The following is an 18,458-nucleotide window of genomic DNA, read 5'->3' as shown; positions in this document are numbered from 1 at the left end:
TTAGCCTAGGGGCAGGGAAGATCTTTAAAATTTACATTTCCATTACAAATGGGGAGACACTTGAGGCAGGCTATTATAAATAGCCATTATTATAATATTATTATATTATAATTAGACATATTACTATATATTATATTATAATGTATAAGATATATTATATTATAATAATGGCTATAATGGCTATTGTAATAATCAAAACATGAGGTGATGAGGGCCTACAACAGAGGGTGGCAGTATCAACAGAGGACCTGGCTTTGAATTCCAACTTAGCTACTGTGTACCTGTCTGACCTTGGATAAGTCAGTATTCCCATCTTACAGATGAGGAAACAGATTCAGAGCCTTGTCCAAGGTCACATAGCAAGTAAATGGCGGAATCCAGGAGTCAGAGGTTAATTGACTGACTCTCAGAATATTTGAGCTAGAAGGGGTCTGAAGGAAGATTTGTTCCAAGTCCTCATTTGTGCTAGGACAGGCCTCTTTTCTAAAGTGCTGAGTGCCGACACTTGCCGAAAAAGTCCTGACTCTGAAATGTTAATATCTCAATCTGCCCGAAGCCCAGTGTTTTTAACAAAGGCATGGTCACTTTATATTTCCTAGGTTTAGTGTTCTCTGCAACCTTTCTCCGTTATGTCACAGGAAAGCAGTAATGGAAAGAACACTGGATTTTGCATTGGATGGATTCTAATCCAGAACGCCACTCACGGGCCATTTGATTTGGGCCACATCACTTCTCTTGGAGTTTCATTTTCCTTATTTTGGGCTAGGAGATGTCTGAGATCCTCTTCTGGTCTAAATCTTATGATATTGTACCCCATGGCCATGGCTTCAATAATCACATCTATCGGAATGATTCCTAAATTTATCCATCCAACCAAAAACTCTCGTCCTGTGTCTGCAGCTGCTGACAGGACGTCCCCAACTAGATGCATCACCAGTGCCTCAAATTCAACACTTCTGGAAAGAAAGCAAAAGCTGCTATGTCAATCTGGTTAGATTAGGCCCCTTGCCCCAAAGGGAGAAAGGAGGACAGGCACACAGCTCAGAAACCAGCTAGAATGACTGATGAATACGTGGGTAAGCACCGAAGGAATTTCACCAGCTCCATTCTGCTTCCTTATCTAGTTAACTCATGACTGTGTGTTCAAAGGTGCCTGGGATCAGCTTATCTCACACTGGTTCCTTCATAAAGGGCTCTGGCTCCCTTTGTCCTACTGAATATAAAACCACATAAGCCCCAAGGCTCAGAAGCCACTCAGGTTAGGCTGTATGTAGTCCAAACAGCTAATACTAAGAGCTAACATTTTTATAGGGTTTACTATGTGCCAGGCACACCAAGCTTTCTACAAATATTATCTCATTATCCCTCACAACAGTCCTGGGAGGTAGATGCTAATATTATCTCCGTTTTACAGATGAGGAAACTGAGGCAAACGGCAGTGATGTCCCTTGCCCAAAGTCACATAGCTAGTAAATGTCTGAGGCTGGGTTTGAACTCAGGTCTTCCCTATTCCAAGCCTGGTGCTCTCTATCTACTGCACTACCTAGCTGCTAAGCATACCAGCTCTTGAAAGGACCTCACGTGTCCTGTGGTATGTCCCAGAGTCAGGACAAAAGATCCTTGGTGTTTGTCACATAGAGACATATGGCATTCATATATCTTTTGTTTTCCTATCGATATCATAACTCCTTAAATTTCCTGTGTCTCTCTTAAATCCAAACAGGTCATCACAGCTAATTAGCCTGGCATTAAGGTTCCCCCCCACCTACATCCTCTCTTCTTTTTCAGCCATTTTTCATGTTACTCACCTTCGTGCCCTTTCCATTCCAGCCAAACTGGAGCAACTATTCACTAACCTTACATACCAGCCCCTGCCTTCCTTATTTATTCATGCCATTCTCCATGCTTAGATCCCATTTCTTTTTCATCTCTATCTTTCACACTCCTTATTTTCCTTTGAAACTTAGCCTAGATGCCACCTCCTCTGGGGAGGGTGGCGCTTCAAGGGTCACCTAGCTGAAAGTGTTCTTTTCCTCCTCCCCGAATTTTCCCAGAGTGCTTTGTCTGAATCCCTCTTTCCCCCAATTTCCCTCTGCTGTTGCACTTATTTTGATGTGTGCCATATCTGCATCCCCAGAATGGAATCTCCCAGAGGGCAGAGACTGTGACACTTTTTGTGACGTGCACACAGTAGGCTCTTAACCTTTACTGAATTTGGATTAATTCCTATTCTTTTAGTACTGGGTGGCAGCAGTCAACAGAGGGTTGGATTTATAGTTCTTGAGTCCTGCCTTAAGTGCTTAATAGCTGTGTGATCTTGGGCAAGACACTTAACCTTGTTCAGCCTCATTTTCCTCATCTGTAAAATGAGGATAATTGCATCTGCTTCATAGGGGTTTTGTGAGGATCAAATGAGATAACATGTAAAACACTTTGGAAACCTGAAAGTGCAAAATAAATACAGTATTGTATTTATTAGATATTAGGTAAATCTAATATCTAGTAATATTAGGCTTCAGTTGAGAGACTGACATTTAGGGTTCTTCCAATTTGCTGAATTTTTAGATCTGAATCCAGAAATTCTTTATTCATAAGCCAGTTCATCTTCCTCTGCCAAATACCTACTTTTTTTTTTGAAACCCTGTGTTAAACTGGCTTCTTTGCTGTCTAAGATCTGCATTTGCAAGTTTGAAAAGGCCTCATGTCCCTAAATCACATTATTCCCATCTGAATTTTTAGGGAGGGTATAAGTGGAATCGTCGTGATTCAGGAGGACTGTGCTTTCCAGGGTAGACAGAGACAGGCTTATGTACCACTCTGACTAGACATTCCTGGGTTAGGCTGAACTGAATCACATGGGCTACAGGAAAGGTCTGGGTCAAAACAACTGTCCTCAGTAATAATCACCCCTTACGTTTACTGCTTTGCACCAAACAGAAGGCTTTTACGTAAATAATCCCATTTAACATGACCGTCCTGGGAAGGAGGTCAAGAAGCTGTTTTGACCTTCCTTTCCCAGCTGAGGTTGAAAGAGCTTGTTGAGTTGCCCAGGATGATACAGCACAAAAGTAAGTGGAAGGGCCAGGAGTACAACTGAAGTCTTCTGACTTCCACTACCCTGCTTTTCTCATTATGGCACATAGTTTTCCAAGAGCTTGTAAATATTTTTTTTGGTTGGGGGGGGGGGAGGACACCGACCATTTTTACAAGATGAGTTAAGACTTGTTTTCATATCCTTTTGTTGGACATAAGAACCAAAGTGAAATCTGGCTTCAGGCTCCAGTTTGTGAGCCATTAAAGGACTAGCCCTTGGAAGGAAGGTCTGTGGCTTGATGTTTCCATGACATCTCATGATGATCTTGCCCTCAGTAGACATTACTCAGTTCTTCTAATCCTGGGGGGGTTTCTGAGAGAGTAAAGTCTGGGTCCATTCTTATTTAGAGAGGTCAGCCCAAGGTGGGAGAGAAAAGGCAGGCAGTCATTGTGTGAGTATGTGTGTGAGTGTGTGTGAGAGAGAGAGAGAGAGAGAGAGAGAGTGTGTGTGTGTGTGTGTGTGTGTGTATGGTAAAAGGGAATGACCGAAGACAGGCCTCACCTCTCTCACCAAGGGCTTTGTGATTTTTCCTAGGATTGTCTTGTGTGCTAGACATAGTTCCTACCCCCACTTCTACCACATTCTTTCTTTGCCTTCCGTCTTTCTTTAAAGCAAATGAATGAATGAATGGGCAGCAGTGGCAGCAACGGTGAGCCATTTGGTCAAACACTCCTAATTGCCCTGTGTCTCCATACTAGTGCCCTACTGACCCATTGCCTAGATGGGTTTCCTGGTACAAATGTTCCTTTTCTGCTCTGAGAAGGTATATCAATCAATCAATCAATCAATATATATGTTTTAAGTGTCTACACAGTGCCAGACACTATACTAAACACTGGAGATGTGGAGAAAGGCAAGAAACAGTACCTGTATCCGACGAGTTCACAGCCTAATGAGGGAGATAACATGCAAAGAGCCATAAACGAACAAGACATATACAGGATATTTGGGAGATAATCAATAGTGGGGGAACGTATTGGCTTTAAGAGAGCTGGGGAAAATAGTGGCTTTGAAGTCTAAGGATTTGGGTTCGTATCTGTCTCTAATGCCCACTACCTTTGTGACTGGGCTTCAGTTTCCCTGTCTATAAAAAAAGATTAGATGATCTTTGACGTCCCTTCCAACTTGAAATCAACGATACTATGTTTTATAATTCTTCCCTTTTTTGCGGTTGTTGTTCAGAAACCCCTACCAGAGACATTGCTCAGGCAAAGCACTTCAGTATTCAGTCTATCTCCCCACCCTTATCTGAACCCCTCCTCCTCAAAGTGCCTCCTCTCAATATATTTCTAATAAGTACACACAGACTAGCAAAGGCCTGTAGTTAACATTGTTTGCAGAGTTTATAGAGACAAAGCACACATTTTAAGCAAAGAAAAGTAAGTAGAATTTTCCCATGTGCAGAAGAAAAGTTTCAGATGAGCCCAAGGAGAGAAAGGAGATAGAGAATTACTGCCTTGGGGCCTGTAGTGAGTGAGGAGGGATGTCAGAAAGGAGCATCTGTTCTGAAGCAACTTGTGTCCAATTGGCCCACATATTCTTACTCCAGGCGTCCTGGCCCTAATCCTCATGGACAGTATCCCTACTTGGTGTTTTAACAGCTTCTGCTTCCCTAGCTCTATTTTCTTTTATGCTTGTCAAGAGCTTTCTACGAGTCCCCTTCCTGGATTTTTGTGAACTGAAATTTTTAAAGGTCACCCAGGGACCTATTATTTTTCATTTTGCAATGCTGCTCCTGTAAGGAGAGTCATTCCCACCCACCCCTCAAACCTGGGAGGCCAGAGACAGTGTGGTCCTTGCCATAGGAGTTAAAACCCAGAGAAGGCCAATCCAAAAGCCATAGTCTTGCCAATATGGGGGGTGAGGGTGGGGAAGACCAAGGGACTATTCAGAGTTAACCATGCCATATGATATGAAATCATTTTATCATTAAATCACCATAGAACTGGAAGCAGCCCTCAATGGTTTCACATATTGGAAACAGGAAGAGTATATCTCACATGCTCCATGGAAGGTGGGGAAGGGTTGGTCCCTACTATACTTCCTTTCTAATTCTCTCAAGGGACTTGTTCATACCACATAAAGGGAACACCTGATGTGACTGTAATTTTTATAATTTATTACCTTGTTATTAGTTCTTTTTTTTGTGACTGAGTCCTGAGTTTTCAAGACCAAGTTCCTTGCAAATAAACGAACGTAAACATTTATTAGTTACTTATATGCCGGGTACTTTGCTAAACTTTGGAGATACAAAAAGCAAGACAATTCTTGCCCCCACAAGCTTACATTATTTTTTTTCCTTTTTGTTATTATGGACTTGATAAAACATCAGCAAGTAAAAATATTTCTATATACAACGAATAAAAAAAGAGAATTGTATTTGAAACCTTGAACATCCACTAAATATATCTTGGGGTTTTTGGTTTTGGGGTCAAATTTGACATTCATAGCAATATGATTTTGCATCTTTCTCTCCCAGAGTGAGATTAAATGACTACATTACCTCCTCAGGTTCTAGGGATACCCTTTGGGGGTCTCTTTCTCAAACAGTATTGGCTTGAGACCCCATTCAAATATTTTCCCCAGTCTTAGATACCAGTAAGTAGTGTCCCAGTTCCATTTAGCCAACTAATATCAACTGGTTTTTACAAAGATGTATTTACATTGAAGATACAGCAAGAAGAAAAGTACTAATGTCTTCAGTCAGCGTCTGGGGGGCACACTCTCCCTTATGCCATCTTTTTTTTTTTTTTAAGCAATTGGGGTTAAGTAACTTGCTCACGGTTACACGGCCAGTTATTTCTGGGTGAGGTGCTAAGTGTCTGAGCCTGGATTTGATCCAGGTCATCCCGACACTGGGGCTCTTACTTGCTGAGCCACCTGGCCGCCCCTAAGCAATTGGGGTTAAGTAACTTGCTCAAGGTTACATGGCCAGGTGTTTCTGGGTGGGTGCTAAGTGTCTGAGCCCAGATTTGATCTCCCAGGTCATCCTGACACTCTTACTTGATGTGCTACCTGGCCGCCCCTCCCCTATGCCATCTTGATCTCTGGGTAGAACAGGCTCAGAAAACAGTTTCTACATAACATTAGTGTCACTAAGTTCATGTTTAAGTTCAATATTGGTACTCGATGAGCTCCTGTCTTAGGTGTCAGTGGGCTTGGTCCTAAAGGGCACTCCTTACTCCATCACTGAAGCTAGATCTGCCCTTCACTACCAGCCCTCTTTCTCCAGAGTCCTTACCCTAAAAATGAAAGAACAAATGGCAGGGTAAAGAACCGAGGCCCGTGTTCATGGGTCACATGTTGGTCTCAGATGTCTCTCTTCTATCTCAGGAATGTTGCTGGGCAAGAAGGAGTCAGCCAAAGAAGGGGAAAGTTCTGGTCGACTAGTGAGTTTTTGAAGGTGCCTCCCATTCTGACTGTGCAGCCAGTCAAAGAGGCTCCTCTTCATCACAGAGTTAGCAGACCGCAACCATTTACAGAATATCTGCACATGCTCCAAAGTCCATGTGGACTTCTGCATGTTCTTCTATGTGCTAGGCTTATTTTCTAGTCTCCTGTCACACACTACCTTGCTTATCTGAATCACCTTCTGAACTTCCTTCTGCTCACTCCTATGAATTTTTAAATGATTCATCAATGCTCTTTTCTTTACTTACTTTTTGGGGTGTCATATCAGTGCCCTCTCATCCCAATCTCCCTCAGATTCTTCCTCCATCAAGAAAAAAAGTTCTTTTCTGCAACAAATAAATATAATTGCGCAAAACCAAATTTGTATATTAACTATGTCTGAAGAAATATATTCCATTCTGTACCTCTGGTCCATCACTTCCCTACCAAAATCATCGAAATGGGATTGGGACTGTTCCAATCAAAGCTTCTTAAGGTTTTCACATTTGTTTTCCTTTATAATGTTGTAGTCATTGTATGAATTTTTCAGGTTCCACTGACTTCATTCTGCATCAGTCCAAGATTTCCCAAATTTCTCAGAATCTGTCCCTTTTGTCACTTCTTAGGAGCAATAATAGTGCATTATATTTATAAGACAGGCAGCTAGGTGGCACAGTGGGTAGACTAAGGTAGACCTTAGTCAGGAAGACCTTCTCTGGCTTCCTTTAAGTCCCAACTAAAATACCATCTTCTGTAGGAAGCCTTTCCCAACCCCTATTATTTCTAGTACTTTCCTTCTCTTATTTATTTCCTGTTTATCTTGTATATAACTTGTTTGTACTTATTTGTTTGTTTGTTATCTCCTCTTAGATTGTGAGCTCCTTGAGGATAGAGACTGTCTTTTGACTCTATTTATATTCTCAGTATCTCAGTGGTGCTTAATAAATTTTTATTAACTAACTGTAGGCCTAGAAGTGGTATTACTGGGAAATGGGACATGTGAAGTTTAATGATTTCTGATATAGTTTCAAATTGATTTCCCAAATGGCTACACCAATTCATACCTCCCAAAACAGTATGATAGGGTACCTTTTCTCCCTAATTGTTATTTTGTTTCTGTCCAATGGTTATTTTCCATTTTTGTCATCTCTGCCAATCTGGTGGGCATAAGGTAGAACCTCAGAGTTGTTTTAGCTTATATTTCTCTTATTATTAGTGATTTGGAGCATTTTTTCCCACATAATTGCTAATAGTTTGCCTTCTTTTGAGAACTGCCTATTTGTATCCCTTGACCATTTATCTATTAGGTAATGGCTCTTATTCTTTTACATTTGAATCCTTGGCATGGTTCCTCTACCTGTCTCCACCACCCATTTATCTGAGTTTATTCTGTCTTCCCTGGTGCAACCACTGTACTGAATTCTGGCCATCTTTTTATGGAGGTCTGAACTAGATGAAGGATTTGACTCTCTCGCTCTCTCTTTCTTTCTTTCTCTCTTTCTCTCTTTCCTCTTTGTTCTCTCTCTGTGTCTCTATTATCATTTGTCTTTCTGAATCCTTTTTCAGATATTTTCTGGGGTTTATATGAGAGAGTTGGACATCTTTATGACCTTCCACGTGTCCATTCTAACCATAAGAAGGAGCTCATATTCTAGTGGAAGAAGACAACACATTTAGGAGAATAGTCAGAAGGAGAGGTGTTGTAGTCAAGGAAGTCATATGGATGACTAGTAAAGTCAAAGGAAAGTTGATTGACCTGTCTGTTTCAGAAATGGTGGTCTGATTGGATTCCCAAACCTAGAACAAGAGGTGGTTCTCAGTGGCTTGACAAGAAGATGGCCAGAGTGCATTATGGCATATCCAAAGTCTGCTAGATACAGTAAACTCACTATTCAGAAGCACAGAGACTTCAGGAAGGAGTTTGAGGCTGATGGTAGAGGGTAGAGTGTAACAATATAGCATTTTTTAAAAATAAGCAATTGGGGTTAAGTAACTTGCTCAAGGTTACACGGCCAGGTGTTTCTGGGTGGGTGCTAAGTATCTGAGCCTGGGATTTGATCTCCAGGTCTTCTCAACACTGGAGCCGGTGCTCTTACTCGCTGTGCTACCTGGCCGCCCCACAATATAGCATTTCTATACCTGCATTTCTTCAACTTTCCCCAATTTTTCTACTTCACTCTAGATCAAGCCTGAAATTGGAGTTTCACAGAAGCAATCTAACAAGGTTTTACTGTGTGCAAGGCATTGTTTCAGGTGTTGGGAATACAAAGACTGAATGAAAAATCAGTCCCTATGCTCAGGCACTTACATTTTGCTGGAGGAAAACAATATGCATCCCCCAGAGGAAATCTTTTGCATAGGAGCCGAACACTGAGGTAAACTAGGGATTATAAGACACAGGGGTGAAGAGGAGGGAACAGCTTCCACAAAGTCAAAGATGTAGGAGATGAAAGGCTCAGGTCAGGGAGGAGCAGGTAGACTTTTTAGGTAAAACAGTGATCAGAGCACTGGAGTCAGTAAGATTTAAGTCCGAATCGTGCCTGAGAGACATTAGCAATGTGAGCACAGGCATGTCATTCAATATCTTAGCCTTAGTTTCCTCATCTGTAAAATGGGGAAAATAATGGTTCCTGCTTCCACAGGGTTGTTATGATGATCAAATGAGATAATATGAAACTTTTTGCAAACCTTAAATGGCTATATAAAATAAATGTTAGCCTTTAGATCAGTTTGGTATAGAATCTAAGAGCTAGTCGGAGATGCATTTAATCGCTAAACATTTATTAAGTACCAACTATGTGTTGGGTGCTGTGTGAATGCTGGGGCTACAAAAAGAGGCAAAAAAATAGTCCCTGCCCTCAAGGAGTTTACAATCTAATGGGAGTGATTACATGCAAACAAATATACACAAAGTAAGCTATATAAAGCTAGAAAAATAGGAAATAATTAAAAGAGGCAAAGCACTGGAATGAAGAGGGTTGGAAGGCTTTTCAGTGGCTAGAATGCTGGTCTTAGAATCAGGAAGACTTGAGTTCAAGACTTGTCTTCAGATACTTACTAGCTGTGTAACCTGGAACCAAGTTACTTAACCTCTATTTCCATCCATTTCCCCATCTGTGAAATGCAGGTAAGAATAGCACCTACCTTTCAGGGTTGTTGTGAGGATCAGGTTGAGTTAGTGTTTGTAAAGCACTTTGTAAACCTCTTAAGACATATATAAATTCTAGCAACTGTTATTAGTTGCTGAGAGCTTAGACATTGTCTAGTCCAACCCATACCTGAAAAAGAATACATTTTACAATATCCCCAATCAGTGATCATTCAGCCTTTGCTTGAAGACCTCCAATAAGGGAGAACCCACCACCTCCCAAGGTAGCTTGTTCTACTTTCTAGTTGCTTTAATATTAAGAAGTTTTACCTGACATCAAGCCTATACCTGCATTTCTTCAACTTTCCCCCAATTTTCCTACTTCACTCTAGATCAAGCAGAAAAGGTCTACTCACTCATTCACATGATGCCCTCAGCTATGGACAGCAGCTATCATGGACTTCCATCGGTCCTCTCATCATCCTGGTCACTCTTGTCTGAATGCTCTTCAAATGAGTCTGTTTTTCCTAAAATGTGACACCTAAAAATGAACCATAGTATTCCAGATGTGACTTGATAGAGCAGCAGCAGAATGTTCACTCCCTCATTCTGGATATCACACACCTCTTAAAATAGCTTAGGACAGATTTCACTCTTTTGGCAACATATTCCTTTATCGACTAAGTTGGAACTTTCAGTCCATTACATTTTTTCCCACAGAAATTATTGTCTGGCCAAGCTTTCTCCATTCTATACTTGTAAAATCAATTTTTGGAACCCAAGTATTCAGTCAACAAGCATTTATTAAGTGTTTACTATATGCCAGGTACTGTGTTAATCGATGGCAATAAAAAGATAAAAATGGAACAGTTCTGATCCCCAAGGAATTTAAGTTCACCTGGAAGAAGAAAAAATATATGCACAGAAATGTATTTAAAAAAAAAAACCAATCAGCCAACCAACAAACATTTAGTAAGCACCTACTATTTGTCAGGTATTGTGCTAAGCACTGAGGATACAAATCCCCTACAATTACATTCTAATGGGAAAGATAACTATGTGTGTGTGTATATACACACACATACACATATGTATATAAACACATACATATATCCATACATATATGCATATATACTCATATGTAAACATACATATAGATCTATATATACATGCACCCACCTCCTAGAGTTGTGAGGATAAAAAGATAATAATTGCAAAGCTCTTAGCATAGTGCCTGGCATACAGTAAATGCCATATTAATGTTAGCTATTATTATTATTATTATTTTTACTGTTACTGTGCATTTAGTAGTTATATTGAATGGAGTTCCCTTCTTATTATTTCATTCTGGATTTTATTATTGCTATTTGGTAATACTCTTCATTTTTGTGGGTAATTTTGAATTTTTATTTCTCCTTATTTTTAAAGTTTTTGTTATTTCCTTCTGGATGTTATTATTCCTATGTGGAAACACTGTTGATTTTTGTGGGTAATTTTGTATTCTAATACTTAAGCTATTGTCCTCATTTTATAGATCCATATGTATATTTACATGTGCATATTGTATGTATGCACACACATATCTACATATATGTATGTAGATGTACAGAATACAAAGGGTATTAGCAGTTGGGAGGACCGAGAATTTTGGTATAGAAGGCATTCCTTATAGGAAGAGAAGGATTCTATGAGATGGGGGGTGAAGAGGGAATGCATTCCAGAGACCAGAGGAGCAGAAGGAAGGCCGGTTCGGTTGGATTGCAGAGTGTGGGAAGGATAGCAATATTTCTTGAAGCTGGAAAGATGGATGGGCTGAGATTGTGAAGGGCATTACAAGCTAAACAGAAGAGTTAATATTTTATCCTAGAGGCAATAGAGAACCATTGGAGTTGATTGAATAGGGACATGATATCATCAAATCTGAGTTTAAGAAAAATCACTTTGGCAGCAGTATGTGGTACAGACTGGATTGGTGAGAGTCCAGGCTAGGAGACAAATTAGGGACCTGTTGCAATACTCCAGGTGATGAAATCCTGAACTAATATGGTAGCTGGGTGAGGAGAAAGAAGGGATCAGATGGCAAGATTTGACAACGGATTAGATGATATATGGGGTAAATGAGGGTAAAGAATCAAAGTTAACAACAAGATTTGGGGGGAGGGGGCAAGGTGTGGGTGGGAATGATTTCAGTTTTGGACATGTTGAGTTTGAGATATCCCTGGGACATCTAGTTTGAAATATCCGATAGGCAACTGGTAATATGGGACTGAAGCTCAGTAGAGAGATTGGGGCTGGTTTCTTCTTCATTGAGATGATAATTAAACCCACAGGGGCTGACAAAGTGACTGAGAGAGAATGTAAAGAGAGAAGAGAATTTGACCTAGGACAGAACTTCAGTAAAGACCCAAAGTTAGCATGTGTTTATACAAATAAGGAGCCAGCAAAAGGAAATGGAGAAGCTGTCAGACAGGCAGGGGAGAACCAGGAGAGAGTAGTGCTATGAAAACACAGAGGAGAGAGCATGTTTGAGAGTAGGACCACAGTGGGTAGATAAAGAAGGATGAAGTTTGAGAAAAGACCATCAGGGTTTTGTTTTTTTTTTGCCTTTTGGAGGACAATTGGGGTTAAGTAACTTGCCCAAGGTTACACGGCTATTTTGTGGGCGCTGAGTGTCTGAGGCTGGAACTGAACTTGGGTGCTCCTGACTCTGGGCCTACGCTTTACTCACTGTACCACCTAGCCACCCAACCATCAGGTTTGTTAACCAAGGGACATTTATGTGGCGCAGTGAATGGAGCCCCAGTCCTGGAGTCAGGAGGACCTGAGTTCAAACACCTGACTTCAGACACTTGACACTCACTTGCCATGTGAACTTGACACTCACTTGCCATGTGAACTTGGGCAAGTCACTTAACCCCAATTGCTGGGCCTTCCCCCCTCCAAAAAGGAAAAACAAAAACAACAAATAAAAAAAAATTTCAAGAGGCACAATTTCTAGGCAATTAACCATTTTATTAATTATGGCTAGTGAGTAATTAATAAAAGGAATGGCCATTTGACTATCTCTCATAAACCAAAGAACCCTTATTTAACCCTTTCAACACTTATATGCCCTTGGAAGAGTATGTGTTTCTGAGGATAGAAGTCAACTCTGATTGGTTAACAGTTAATGAGAGAATGAATTTTAAAGTGGATGTGGGCTTATTCTAATGAGTGGATGGGAGATGTAACTGATTACTCAGACCTATGTGACTAGAATACAACAGGCTGGATTTCTCCCAGATTAGGTTTTCTTTGTAAGGTTTGTCTAGTTGGGTGGGATGACAACCATTCTTAAATAAGGTGGTCTGGGTGGAATACATTTTTGGGCAAAGTCAGAAATCTTGAAAGATTAGACTTTGAATGAGGAAATAGGAAAAAGGAAAAAAAAAACCCTGCATCTCTTCAATAATTGGTTATTTAATAATCACTTCTCTCAATAACTTTGGAGAAAGCAGTTTCAGTTGAGTAAGGGGACTGCAAATCAGATTGCAAAGAGGTGAGGAGTGAGAGGAGAAGATGTGAAGTCAGTGAGTGTAAGCAGTTTTTGTTTTTAAAGGAATTTGCTGAGAAAGTTAAGAGGGATCTAGAATGGTAATGGGAAGGAGTCGCAGAGTCTGGTGAAAATTTTTTAAGTACAAAAGAAACGGGTATATTTGAAGGTAGTAGGGAAGGAGTCAGTAGATAAGATGAGGTTGAAATTCAAGTGTGTGTGTGTGTGTGTGTGTGTGTGTGTGTGTGTGTGTGTATGTGTGTGATTGAAGTTGTAATCTGTTGGAGAAAATGGGAGGCGATGGGATCGAGTGCAGGAGTGGAGGGGTGGGCAAAAGGAGGAGAGAATGAGGGGTGATGTCTAGGAGTTTTGAGATAAAGGAAAGAGAAAAGAGGGAGGTTGTGTTGAGGAGCCTTAGTTTTCTCAGTAAAGAGGCAAGGTCCTCAGCTGAGACATGGGGGAGGGGAAGTGTGGGAAGCTTGAGGAAAGAAGATGTGGAATGCTTTCTGTGGGGAGTGAGATAGGATATTATTTAGGAATAAAAGAACTGCCTTGATATAGTGAGAAACCAGTTGAGGTGGGATAACATGTACCCAAGCAACATAGTTGTATGATTTCCGCCAACTCTGTTCAGCAGCCCATGAGTAGGAGCAGAGGAAATAAATATAAGGTAAATTTATAAGGAGGAAGCATTGACAACTGGGGATCAGGAAAGGCCATGGGTAGAAAGTGGCGCTTGAGCTGAGCTTTGAAGGGAACTCTGTGGAGGAGAGGAGGGAGAGGATTCTAGCAATGAAAGGCAATCAGTGCAAAAGCATGAAGGTCAAAGATGGTATGGAACCCCAGATCATGCTTCACATCCCATACATCCAACCATCCCAGAGATCTTGCCATTTGTTTTACTGTAGCACCACCGCTTCCCTTCTGAAACAGGACCTCTGGACCAGACCACTAGAAAAATACTCCCCAGAATATAGGGTATTAATGTACTTAACTTTGGAACTCCTGCTTTGGACTGAGCCATTTTGTCTGGTATGTAAGTGGGCAGATGCCCAACTAGACCACCACCCAGCCCTAGATCAGACTGTTTCACATTCCATCCAACTATCTACCTTCATCATCTTATTACTCATGTTGCTGCTATAGAGGGTATCAAATGCCAAAGTCATTGAATTCTAGCATTAATGAGTTTCTGTAATGGAGTTTCTGTAATGAGTTCAATAATGGAGTTTCTGTAACTTTGGCTGCTATGTGAGGTGTGGATTGAAGAAAATGGAAGTAGGGAGACCATTTAAGAGGTTATTGCAGTAATCTAGGTGAAAGGTGATGAGGACCTGATCTAGGGTGGTGATCATCTGATGGAGTAGAGAAGAGGAAAAACGTAAGAGATATCAAAGAGTTGGAATCAGCAGGACTTGACAGCTAATTGGAACCCGTGGAGTGAGGGAGAGTCAATTTGAGGTTGACTCTGAAGTTTGGAATGTGGGTGACTAGAACATTGATAAGAACCTCCACAGAGAAGGGAAGTTAGGATAGGCGTTGGTTTGGTGGGGAAAGATAGTAAGTTCTATTCCATACATGCTGAGTTTGAGATGTCAACATGACATTCAGTTGCAATTGTCTAATGGTAGATTTTGATGTGGGACTGGAGCTCAGGAAAAAAAAGAGTTCTAGAATTTTATATTTATCCCTATCAAATTATATCTTATTAGATTCAGCCTAATGTTCTAATCTTTCTGAATTTTGACTGTCATTCAGTGTCAATTATCCTTCCAAGCTTTGTTTCATTTTAATAAACATGGCATCTATGTATCTATTCAATTAGTAATAATAAGAATTTGATTAAAATGTTGAATCATGTCTGGGCAACCATATTAGATATTTCCTTTTAAATGGATACTATCCCATTAATTAGTCTTCCTGAGGTCTAGTCATTTAGCCAGCTCCAAATCCACCATTTAGCCCATAGTTGTTGTTTAGACATGCTATTGAAACCTTAACAATATCAATCAATGCCGCTGTAGCATCCTCTCTGGGGTATTCCCTAACTTGCACTGGAAAGGTTGGGTCTCTAGGGGGCAGACAACCCCCCAGGTTCAAGTTTTTTCCTAAAACTTTAGTTTATGAGCCCCATCTGGTGCTTTTTACTTCTAATATTCATCCAGCTGGTAGAATTAGTTCAAAGAAAAGGCATTTACTGTAATGGTATTGGAAAACACAATAGTAACAAAACATTACCTTCCATGAACTTTGGCCACACTTTTCCACACGCACATAAAATTCATGAAGAGAGAGATCTGCATGTAGGCGATGTACGTGGTCCGATCAACTCACACCTTCTTTAGGTCTCTGCTATCCTTCCACTTTTCCTGGCGTCCTCATGCTCCCTGCCCTAGGCACAGTGTCTCTTTTGAGCAGGGCTGGGCTTTCCAAGCCCGTTCCTTTTGGTAACTCACTTCCTAATTTAATTAATTAGGCCAAATTTAATTCTCCCTCAACTCACAAAGCTCTTTGGTCTCATGTCTTGTCTGACTGGACCTGGTTGCAATGTTTCCTACGGGGTGAGTAGCACCATTGCAAGATATCATGGCTGGGGTGTGGGTGGGAGGAGAAGGAAAGAAAAATCCCTTTCTTCCCAGAGGTGAGGAATAATTCCTTCTCAAGGTCTGAATTAGTTTCCCCTGACTGGCTCTTTTATAACTTGCTAGAATTTATACTTCTTAGAGCTGTCTTCTGCCTCGAATACCTGCTTTTTTTTTTTTTTAAGACTGCCAGTGCTATGGAAAATCCTTTGGCTAGCTCATGGCTTTAATTCCATCAAAGTTGATTTGAACTTCTTCAAATCTCAGGGATAACAAAGTATAACCTTACCATCTTGTTGTTTCTATTACCTACCCCTTACATTCTATAATTTCATCAGCCAGGTTGGGAGGGGAGGGGCATAATTGATCAGAGATGTCCTGATGTATTTCTCTTCTCTGTACAACCAACTAAACTTGCTTAGTAAATATTTACATTGAAGTTAATTAATTTCAAGACATAAAATAGTGTAAAAATTGTAAGTTATTTCAATCCTCCACAACTTTGCCAATGTTGAGTTTGTTAAGTATTTTTTGCCAATTTAGTAGGAGTGAACTGATACCTCAAAGTTATTTAAATGTTCACCTCTTTAATTATAAGTGAAATCAAGAACCCATATTTCTTCATCTTATTTAGAAGTGTAGTATATTATGCTTTGCAAAAATACTTTGCTGGTCTACTTTGTGTAGTATACTATAATTCTACTTCTGATTTCATGGGAGAAAGAGCTAGAGAATGAGTTGGGCTGAAGAATGAGAAAAAGGAATTCTGATGGACGTTTGGAGGCTCTAGAATTATGAAGAAGCACAGAGATCAAAGGAGGGGAAGTTTGAGAGGACTTGAGAAGATAGAAAAGTGGAATTGAAACTGAGGGAAGAGAAAGATTTAGGTTGAACAAGACCTGAGGTTTACAGAGGAAGAATCCTTGAACTCAAAGAGAAGAAATTTAAAAAGGAGGGAAAGGAATGGAAGGGCCTAAGGAATAGGAGTAGAAGACTCTAAGCTGACTACTTGAAGAAAAGGAAGTTAGTAAAACAAAAGAAAGTTCAATGTGTCTAGACAGTGATAATGTCCAGGTCCTGAGGAAAGTGTGATTATGTGAATAGATTTCACCAGCTGACCTGAGGACATCAATTCTAGGAACTATGGAGAGCTGGGAGAACTTTCAGTGACATGCATAAATAGGATATTTATCTTTCTGCCACGTCCAAGTAAATGGTATCCATGTTTCAAATGTTAACTAGTCTTCCTTCTAGAAGATAAGGTAGAAAGGAGGAGAAGGAGAATGAAATGTTCCTTTAAAAATTGGAAGAATTTCAATGTGACAACAAAGAAGAATCTGAATAGGAAGAGGAAAATCCTGACCTGTGACAGGATTTTGCAGACTAGAAGAAAGATAAAAGGGGAAAGTTAAAGATCACTGAACACTGGTAGTTAAGTAAATGGCATAAACCTCTTTCCAAAGAGAAAGGATTTGGACCTTCTGAGTAGTAAGCATCTGAGGACTAAGTGATTCCCTTCCAATGAATGACAAGATGCAGAAATGAGTAATTTATAAGTACGGGATCATTCTGTGAGGGTCTGAGGAAGAAGAAAAAGTCTACAACGCTTACTGAGTGATGCCTTGCTGAGTTTGAAAATAACAATAGAGGTCTCCAGCTGTCTTCCCTAGGCAAGTATCCAGGACACGGGAGAGAACCTCCCAAGACTTGTCAAACCTGATAACTACTACCCACTTCTGGTGATTCACATGGATACAAATAAATGATACTACCAGAAGGAATCTAGGAAGCATTGCTAAAGATTATGAATTCTTGGGGGGGATGGGGAGTAGAGTGAAGGATAGTGGTGATGTGATCACTGTGGCCAATCAAAGGCAAGGGCTTCAGAAGAGAAAGGAAAACATGGGAAGGGAACATTTGGTTAAGACAATGATGCTTGAGAATGGAATTTGGGTTTCTTGGTCATATCTTAAAATATAGGAATGATGAACTCCTGCACATAACAAGGACTAGTAAGAATATATTTGACTGTAGTCTTGTGAATCTAATAAAAGTTTTTGACCTGAAGAGTAAAGGAGGTAGAGAAAACTGTCTATGTATATCCACTATATACCATAGAGAATAGCTACTTTATAGTGTAGGAAGAATAGTAATAGCCTTAGACATATTCAGAAATTTATAGGAGACAAAATTCAAAAAAGAAGCCAACAATAAAAGCCATGGACACTGATATCTGTACATAAATGCACAAATTATGGGTAATAAAAAAGATGAACTAGAGATCTTTATATAGGGGGTTACAAATTTGCCATCCCAGATATGACTGAAACCTGGTAGTATAAAAGCAGTGCCTGGAATATAGCTTTGGAAGAGTGTACTTTATCCAAAAGGAACAAAAAAGGTTAAAGGAGGAGCCAAGTAGTATAGTATATTAAGAAGATATTCTCATATAAGGAAAGTCAGAAACCAGAGGGTGAAGCATAGTGGAGAACATTTGAGTCAAGATCAATGGGGGCAGAAAGAAAAGGGATATTGTCATCAGAGTATTCGATACCACATATCACCTAGACAGCAAGAGAGGAAGACTTTGGGAAATAGATCACAAGCTTGCCACAGAGCCATGGTATAGAAGTGATATAGGGACTTCAATTATTTGAGCATCTACTGATACCCTCTTGCTCTCTACTCCAAAAGCAGAGCAATTAATATTTTCTTGGCTTGTCTTAAAGATAATTTTATTCTTTAAAAAGTGGAGAAATAGGAGACAGAGTC

General features: G+C 40.2%; 1 long non-coding RNA gene across 1 annotated transcript in view; it reads right to left on the bottom strand.

Annotated features, from left to right (window-relative positions):
* The window catches only part of LOC138159266 (uncharacterized), a 64,751-nt gene extending 49,104 nt beyond the window's left edge, over nt 1-15,647 (bottom strand). The window contains exons 1-2 of the long non-coding RNA XR_011167856.1: nt 15,343-15,647; nt 9,989-10,113 (exon numbers count right to left, since the gene is read on the bottom strand). This is a non-coding gene — a long non-coding RNA (uncharacterized lncRNA). The remainder of the gene's footprint in view (nt 1-9,988; nt 10,114-15,342) is intronic.
* Between the last annotated feature and the right edge of the window lie 2,811 nt (nt 15,648-18,458).

This window comes from Petaurus breviceps, unplaced genomic scaffold (assembly GCF_028583685.1).
Source record: "Petaurus breviceps papuanus isolate PSGF00001 unplaced genomic scaffold, PetGlider_PUasm1.0 176, whole genome shotgun sequence".
NCBI lineage: Eukaryota > Metazoa > Chordata > Mammalia > Diprotodontia > Petauridae > Petaurus > Petaurus breviceps.
Note: the sequence above shows the minus strand (reverse complement) of the source record. Positions and strands in the feature narration are given on the sequence as shown.